The following is an 8,255-nucleotide window of genomic DNA, read 5'->3' as shown; positions in this document are numbered from 1 at the left end:
GAGCATCTTCATCTTTCACTGACCCTTTCTAGCATGATGTTGTCGTTAAGTGCCATGAGTCACAGGCGACTCATAGTGACCCTATGAACAAAAGACCTGAACACTTATATATAACTTTGTTTCTCCAAGTTCCATGTGGGCCTGCTGGAATTTTTAAATGCTGAAACGCTTAGCCCTGCCTGCAGGCTGAGGGCTAGTGTGTTGGTTGTTGGGTTTTTTTGTTGTTGTTGTTGTTGTTTTGTAATAGCCTTCATTTATTGTATGTCTTCTTTTAATCATTTATTCACAACTTTCTTATTACACGCTAATTGAGTATCAGAGTTAACAAAGAAAGCAAAAGCACTAAGTCAAGTTCACTTCTTCTTCATGAGGCCCCTCTTCTGACCGAGGTCTTTACTGTCGTGGAGTCTTAAGAGAATGGCATCAGCTTCTAGTATAGTTGTATCTGTCGTTGCTCCCAGGAATCTAGACGTAAACTCAAGATCTAATAGCCAAAGCCGCACTCTGGTTCCTTTTTGATATGTCTCTCCATCCACTTCTGGTCTTTTACATACACAGTGAAACTTGGCACCAAAGTCAATATAAAGATCATCTTCCACAATATGAAAGATCCGTCCAATGACCAGTTTATCCTTGGCAGGTCCCATCTGTGTAAGAGACGAGTGTCTCAATAGAGATGCGAAGGATTCCACATTCTTTGAAGAGCCCTGCCAGGGTTCCGCCTGCCGCTGCAGCTCTGAGTGCCTCTCCAGCGGGCTTGCAAAGCCACCCAGGCAAGTCTGAGGCTCCGTGGAATCGGAACCCTCTCTTCCGGAACTCCTCTGTGTGCCTGAGCCCCGAAAGGGCCAGGAGGAGACAAATATTCGCAGGCAACGACTCTCAGCAGCGACCGCGCGCGTGTCCGACACAGTGCCGCCAGACACAGTGCTGCCATGACTACGACGCCCTGAGTTGGTTTTATGCTGGAAGTTATGATGGCCTCTTGCATCTTGAGGAGGGGCATGTATGGAATGCTCAGGGCTCTTATGACTTTCTTTTCATCCTAAGTGGGTGTCAGCAGATGGAACTTGCCAGATGAACTGGGGGTCTCTGGCTAACAGTTCACTAGCATGTGGGCATGCCAGAATCTTTAAATGTCATAGGGCCCTTGGGCCTGCGGTCCTCAGGCCTGCTTTTAAATTGTTTTTGATCAAACATTCTTTTAGGTGGTATAACACTGGTCTGTTCATTTGCTGTATAGAGGTAATTCGTGGTTGCTGTGATGATGAACAATGTGACCCTGATGTGCCAAATGCGTAATGGTTACCCATGGAGGACAGTGTTGGGTGGAGCTCCCTGATTAAAACAAGCTTGGAGGCAAGAGTGGCATCCACTTCTAAAATAGCTTGTCTACAGAAACCTTATGAACTTGGAAAAATGAAGAAAGTTGTACAAGTGTTCTGGACTTTTGTTCACAGGGTCACTATGACTCCTGTACGACTGAACAGCACTTAACAACAACATAGAGCTCAGTTGGCCTATAGACAGAAAGTGATGCTATCAAGCCTAGCATGATACATTCCCAAAATATGTGAGACAAAGCTTAGCTCATCATCCTTTGCTCTAACAAGCAATCTGACTTTCTCCAATACATTTCTGTTTGTTGTTTTGGCAGTCCATGGTATATTCAGCACTCCCCAACACCACAACTCAAAGGCATCAACTTCTGTTATCTTTATACACTGTCACAATAGCAAATGACTGAAAAAGGCCATGACCTGAATCAGATGTAGCTTAGTCTTCAAGCATCAACAGTTAAAGTAAAAGAGGAAGAAATTGAAAATTTCTAACAATTTTTAAAGTCCAAAATTAACAAAACATGCAACCAAGATGTATTACTAATAACTGGTAAATGCAGAAGTTGAAACAGTAAGAAGGAATGGTAGTTGGAAAACAGTAATTAGATGTGGTAACAGAAATGAGGTTGGAGATAAAGGATTTATTTACTGCAAATACCTTTTTTAAAGAAACACAATTGGCGATTATACACATGAACCTCACTTACTGGACTGCACAGGAATCAGATTACATCTGTTGAAAGAATCACTGGAGAAGCTCAAAATCAGCAGTCAAAACCAGGCCAGGAGTTGGCTATGGAGCAGACCCATCAATTACTCCTGGGCAAGTTCAAACTGAAGCTGAAGAGGATTAAAACAAGCCAACAAGAAACAAAATTCAACTCAGAGTTTACCTCACGTGAATTTAAAAATCATCTCAGGAATAGGTTTGAGGCACTGAATCCTAGTAAGCAAAGATCAGATGAGTTGTGGAATAACATCAAGGATAATAAAAAGCTAGTTTTAATGTCTATAAACTCCCTTAAGCATTATTTCAGAAAAAAACTATCCTGATCACCAAAAAATAGAACTGTGACTCTCTAAAGGTAGACGTAAAAAACTTGTAGTAGAAGTAAGTCTATTTATTACCAAAAAAATGCTGGTAAATCAGGAAGGAGCAGGTCAAAAAAGACATTACTGTAAGCAACAGAATCTGAGTAAGGTTGAGAAGGAAGATGGGAGAAGCACACAAAGAACCAAGAAATTTAGAGCTGTTTCATGAACAGCTTCAGTAATTCCAAAAGCTGATTCTACAAAGATTTAAGTTATGTAGCACCGCCTCACATGCAGTGTTTCTCTTCTCTGCCCCAAACCCTTTTACACCTCCCTGTCTTACCAAGTACTTTTTCATTATAAATCTAAACTACTGCTTTCTTAGTCTTAAACTTACCTGAGCAAAATGCTGGTTACTAATGGTGGGTCTAGTAGTTGGTTTCAACTAATTTAAATTCCAAAATGAGTTATGATCTCAATTATTTCCTAGTCATACAATTATTTTATTACAAATTCATCCCTATTATAAATTAAATCAATAAATATGGTTGCCGACTTCATACAACAGACCTTTAGAGGGAGACAGTAAGGGGGGGTGTATTGATTTGGTTCACTGTATTTGGCATAATTATATTCAATTAATTAAAATATTTTCATTACACAAGTTATCATTATTAGCATTATATATGTGTGTGTATATGTGTGTGTGTGTGTGTGTGTATATAAGAAAAAGTATGCTAGAAAGATCAACACAATAAAGTTAAACCCTTAACATCACTGCCTCCTTAAATATTACAAAAATGACAATAGAAAGATCTTTTTTTCATTTAAGTGCACAAGTCAAGAACAGGGAGAACAGTAAAAGACAAAAGCAACTGTGGTATCCAAAGATTACTGTTCAAAATGGCTTTCCTAGCTATTTTGACTTTGCTTTTAACACATGGCTATGCAGGGTCATACAAACAGAGTGTGTTGGCCTATCCAGAAGGAGATTTGCTAGTATTATCAGCCCACTAGATTTAAATCAAGTAGCTTCAGTGGCAGAAATTGAGAATCTCAATAACAACCAGGAAGTGGAAGCAGCACACACCCTTGGAGCCAGATTCCTATAACAGAAAGACCAGGATTTAGGCAAGAACAACAGCAATTTCAGCAGAGAACCAACGAACAAGTGATAGCTGACATGGGATTGCTACTTCTTGGAGCCAGAGACGATGCCTTCAACCAAAGCTTGCTAAGTCTAGACTTAACTCAGCCTAGAGGAAAGACACCACTGCTGGCAGGACTATGGGAACTTTTTAACATTGACCTAGGCCTGCAACCATGCTTGAGCAGCTCTCTGGACGGAGGGATTGCATCCTGCTGCCAATCTCAAGTTAACAACCTGTTAACTTCTCTAACAAACCTCATAATCATTAGTATAGTTCAGTGTGATCACATGGTCATTGCAACAGATTTTAGATTCAGCAGAACAGTAAGATTGGTGCTGGAATCAGCATAAGTACACAAGAGTGTACCCAAAAGTGTGTAAGTCCATGTCTGTTCTACTATTCGTTGATAGGTGCACAGTTGAATCGAGTAAAAGTCATGGAGACCCTATCAACAACAGAGTGTAACCCTGTCCTATCCTGTGCCATCCTCAAAATCTCTGACACTCTCAAACCCATTGCTGCAGTCACTGTGTCCACTGACCTGGTTCAAAGCTGTCTTCTCTGTCATCCGTCTATCTTTCCAAGCATGACTTGCCTCTCCAAAGAGTAACTTCTAGCAACATACCCAAAGAATGTATAATTTTTGCCTCCAAGGAGCACACAGGTTATACCTTCTCCAAGGCATATCTGTTTGTTCTTTTGGCAACCATTAGATATTCAGCACTATTCACCAATACCACAGTTTAAAGGCATCAATTCTTCTTCTGTCATTCCTAATAACTGTCCATATCTCAGAGGTATAGCAAGTGACTCTTCTCCATTCACAGCTCTCAGATATACAGCAAATGACTAAGAAGACTATGGCCTGAATCAGGTACACCTTAGTCCTCAAACTGACAACAATGTTCCTCAATAATCTGGAGAGGTCTCTGAACAACAGACTTTCTAAATGCAACATCTCCTGACTACTAGTACCAAATGTATTGATTCTGGATCAATCTCAATCTTCATTTACCATAAAAATCCAGTGGCAAGGATTTTTGCTTTCTTGACATTGAGATGCAATCCATATTGAAAGTTGCACTGTTTAATTTTATGTACCAAGTGCTTCGAGGTCTTACAGGAACTGGTTTTGTACTATAGATGCTGCTGTTGGGGCCAGTTCCCTTTGTGGAATTAGCAGAAGTCAGATTCACATACACACAAATCCTGACGTTGTTTACATTCATCCTCAATACAAGGTGCACTGGGGGTCAAATTTTAAAAGATCCTGATTCATGACATAATACTGAAAAGGAATACACGAACCAGAAGAATCTTTGAAATAAGAGTGAAGTGATTTAAAAAGAATGTAGTACTAGGAAAGAATAGTGAAAACTTTGCAATAAGACACCCTGAAAGATGCAGTCAGATACCCCAAAAACCTTCTGTAAACTCACTGCAGTGAGTATCTGCTCTCTCTAACCCTAACAAAAGACTCAAAATAGTTTTTAGAAATTTAAGTACCACACAAAAAAGAGGTGCTGACTGCATAAATCATCTTCCTCTATTAATCTAAAAATGGTAGCAACAAGACTCATGCTTTCCGTATATGTAAAAAAGGCTGTTCTCTCAATACCTAACAACATTCTGAGGAGTACAGAGTAGTCCAAAAGAGAAGATTCTAAAAAAGGTCTGAAGGGTGGAGGGACAGTGCAGGAGGGAAATACTCCAGATAAGTAACTGGGGGATTGGAGGCAGTTTCTCAGAGTTAATGAGACTGGTTCAGAACAGGGTAGGGTTCAGATCTGTTGTACAATGGGTTGCTATGCGTTGCAGGTGACATGATGGTACATAACAACAACAGATCATCTTACTGTGAAGTTCAAAATGGACAAATTTCAAGATTCCAATAATTTTGTTAATCCCCTATTATTATATCAGCTCAAGAAAAGGCAGGCCAATAGGTAACTTTTCTAACATAGAAGATAAAGCCCAAAATATTTTGAAATGGGATTTTAAAAAACCTAAGAAGAAAAACCTTTAAAAATATATAATATCCATGGATAAGAAAAATGTTGAATTCCCAATTCAAGAATAGAACACTATAGATGAGGAATATTTACAGTATAACTGAAATTAAGAACATGATAATAAAAAAAATGAGAAACTTAACAGACAAGCAAGGTACTAAGTTAGCAAATCTTTTTTTTTAAGTTAGCAAATCTTGACTATAAAGCATAAAAACACATTTTAAAGAGAAAAATATGCAAAACTTCACTTATTAATTCAAATATTATAACTGCAATAAAAGAATAACAAAAGAGAAAAAGACATCACCAATGAAACAATTCAAGAAAACTTTTAAGAACTGAAGGTTATTTACTGGAAAATCATTTATATATTCCAGACCGGAAGAGACCAATGAATTCCCATTACTAATTGAAAACCAAACCCACAATTATGTTTTATAGTGAAATTTTTAATTCCACAAGCTTCCAGTAGGAGAGAAATCATACATTAAAAAAAGGTATTTTTTTAAAAAAAGAGGTATTTGATCTCTCAAAGATAATAAAAGAAGGAAGAAGATAATGGAGAAATTAAAAATAATAACACAAGGAAGAAGAAACTAGAGACTTTAAAATTCTGAATGAAAACTATTTCTACCCTAGAGTTCTATACCCAGCAAAACTATCAGTCACAGATTAAAATAACAGAACAGTGACATTTTTCAAATATATATGATCTAAAAAAATATTATCACATACATATTTCATCAAAAAGCTATTAAAAAGTGTGTTATGCCTTCCTACAATAGAATAAAAATAAAAAGAAGGCACATACAAAACACGGGCTCTACACTCTAGTATGGCCTCCTGGCAAGAAGCTGGATTGCCTCTGACAACCTGCTGGTGGCTCCTGCCTCGACACTATATGACTTATTCCTCACTCACTGACTATTTGACATTAAATATTCTTGTTATTAAACAGCTTCACTTACAACAATAGCAAAAAATCTACTATCCAAATATTCTGCACATTAATGACGTTCATCTAGTGATAACAAACATTAAAATCTCAGTGTCCCCGATTTGTGGCTCTGCATGCACAAAGAACAGAGGAACATATGGCACAGTATTTCATCATTTGGAAGGGGAGAAGAGAGTACAGATTTCTCGAGAATCCCAGGTTGCTGAGTAAGGGAAGTACGGTTAGAGAAGAAGTGGAGCCTGTAAAGATAGAACACTGTCTGGTTGGTCTCAGATGCTCAAAGTCAAAAAGCCGAAAGACTCTGGCTGTACAGTCTTATGGTGTCCTAAAGCTCAGACATCCTCAGAGACAAAATGGTATCTCTGGGTTTGGTCAACTTCTCAGTTCCAAAGGACTAAGTAAGCCACAGTCAAAAGAAGCTCTGAAATGAGCATTCAGGTGTTGAGGGCTCATAAGGCCCAGGTCATCTGACCAGAACCTGTGCAGACTCTTTATTTCCTCAATGTACTCTTCTAGGTAAACATAAGTCAGAGTGGAGTAAAATACTAAGCAAAGTCAAGTATGTGACCAAGGTCAGTGGGGGTGAGTGGTCAACAGAGAATAAAGACCTGATGACTATAAATTAATTATGTTGATACATGAAGAACAGGTTTACATGAAAGAGACTTATGTGTACACATTTGCTGGTATAAACCTGTTGTCTCTTTCTCATAAATCTACCATAATTGCATCAAGGACATGAATCAAGATTATCACAAATCTATTAGGCTAGAGCTGACAACCTTGTGGAAGTAGATTATTTAACTCAAGATCAAGAAAATAAAAATTAATCAAGACACACCAGATGCCATAGGGTCAATTATGACTCATGGCAATTTCATGCATGTGAGAAAGATCTGTCCCCCACAGGGCTACCAAAGTTAGATCACCAGGACTTTTTTCTTAGCCACCTCTGAGAACAAATCAACTTTTTAGTTAACAGTAAGCAATGGCATGCTTTAAAAGGTAGTTAGTGCTAAAACAAAAAGACTAAAATAGATGTGTAAAGACTCTCAAACTTGCTTTTGAATGTAAAACAAGTGAAAGGAAGAAATGATGAAGTCGAAGACTTAAGTTCAAAGAAAAGCTAGTTCTACTAAAGAAAATATTACAAGGATATACCAAGAACTCTGAAGTTAATGAGCTAAAGGGAGGAAAACATGATCGCCATTTCTCAAGCTGAAAAGAAAACACCTAAAGCCTCAAAAATTACAACATGGGAGAATTCTATGAAACAAAGAAGGAAAATAAAATGGAATTATGGGGAAAGCCATTGTACCAAAATAAACTGGTCAAAATTCAACCTTTCAGGAGGTGGCATGTAACCAAGAGCCAATGCTACTGAATAAAGAGGTCCAAATTGCACTACTGAAAACAATAGAAATACACTGTATCACCTCTCCTAGAAATTAATTGGAATATTCATTAAATATTACATAAAATAGCAGATCTCAAAATGGAGCACTTAGGGTAGCTTAAAAAAATGGAATTGGCCTATTATTGATTCCAAGAACATGAAGAAGCCAACTACAGCTCTCAAAAACAATTCATTGTTGTTTTTTTTTTGCATTAAAAAAAATTTTTTTTTATTTTGTGTGGGTTTATTTAGAGATCAAAACTCTTTGTCATTGTGTCCAGAGGAACTCATAGCTAACTCTACTGGATTTCTAAGGCTGTAAATAGCAGGGAAGGAGATTGCCCATCTTTCCTCCAAGGAGTCACTGGT

General features: G+C 37.9%; 1 pseudogene; it reads right to left on the bottom strand.

Moving 5' to 3' along the window:
- Positions 1-353: 353 nt before the first annotated feature.
- LOC102853731 lies at positions 354-1,003 on the bottom strand (annotated as a pseudogene).
- Between the last annotated feature and the right edge of the window lie 7,252 nt (positions 1,004-8,255).

The sequence above is a fragment of the Elephantulus edwardii genome, unplaced genomic scaffold (genome assembly GCF_000299155.1).
Source record: "Elephantulus edwardii isolate Elephantulus edwardi_28Jun2011 unplaced genomic scaffold, EleEdw1.0 scaffold00067, whole genome shotgun sequence".
NCBI lineage: Eukaryota > Metazoa > Chordata > Mammalia > Macroscelidea > Macroscelididae > Elephantulus > Elephantulus edwardii.
The sequence above is the reverse complement of the archived record's forward strand: the minus strand, read 5'-3'. Positions and strand labels throughout refer to the sequence as shown.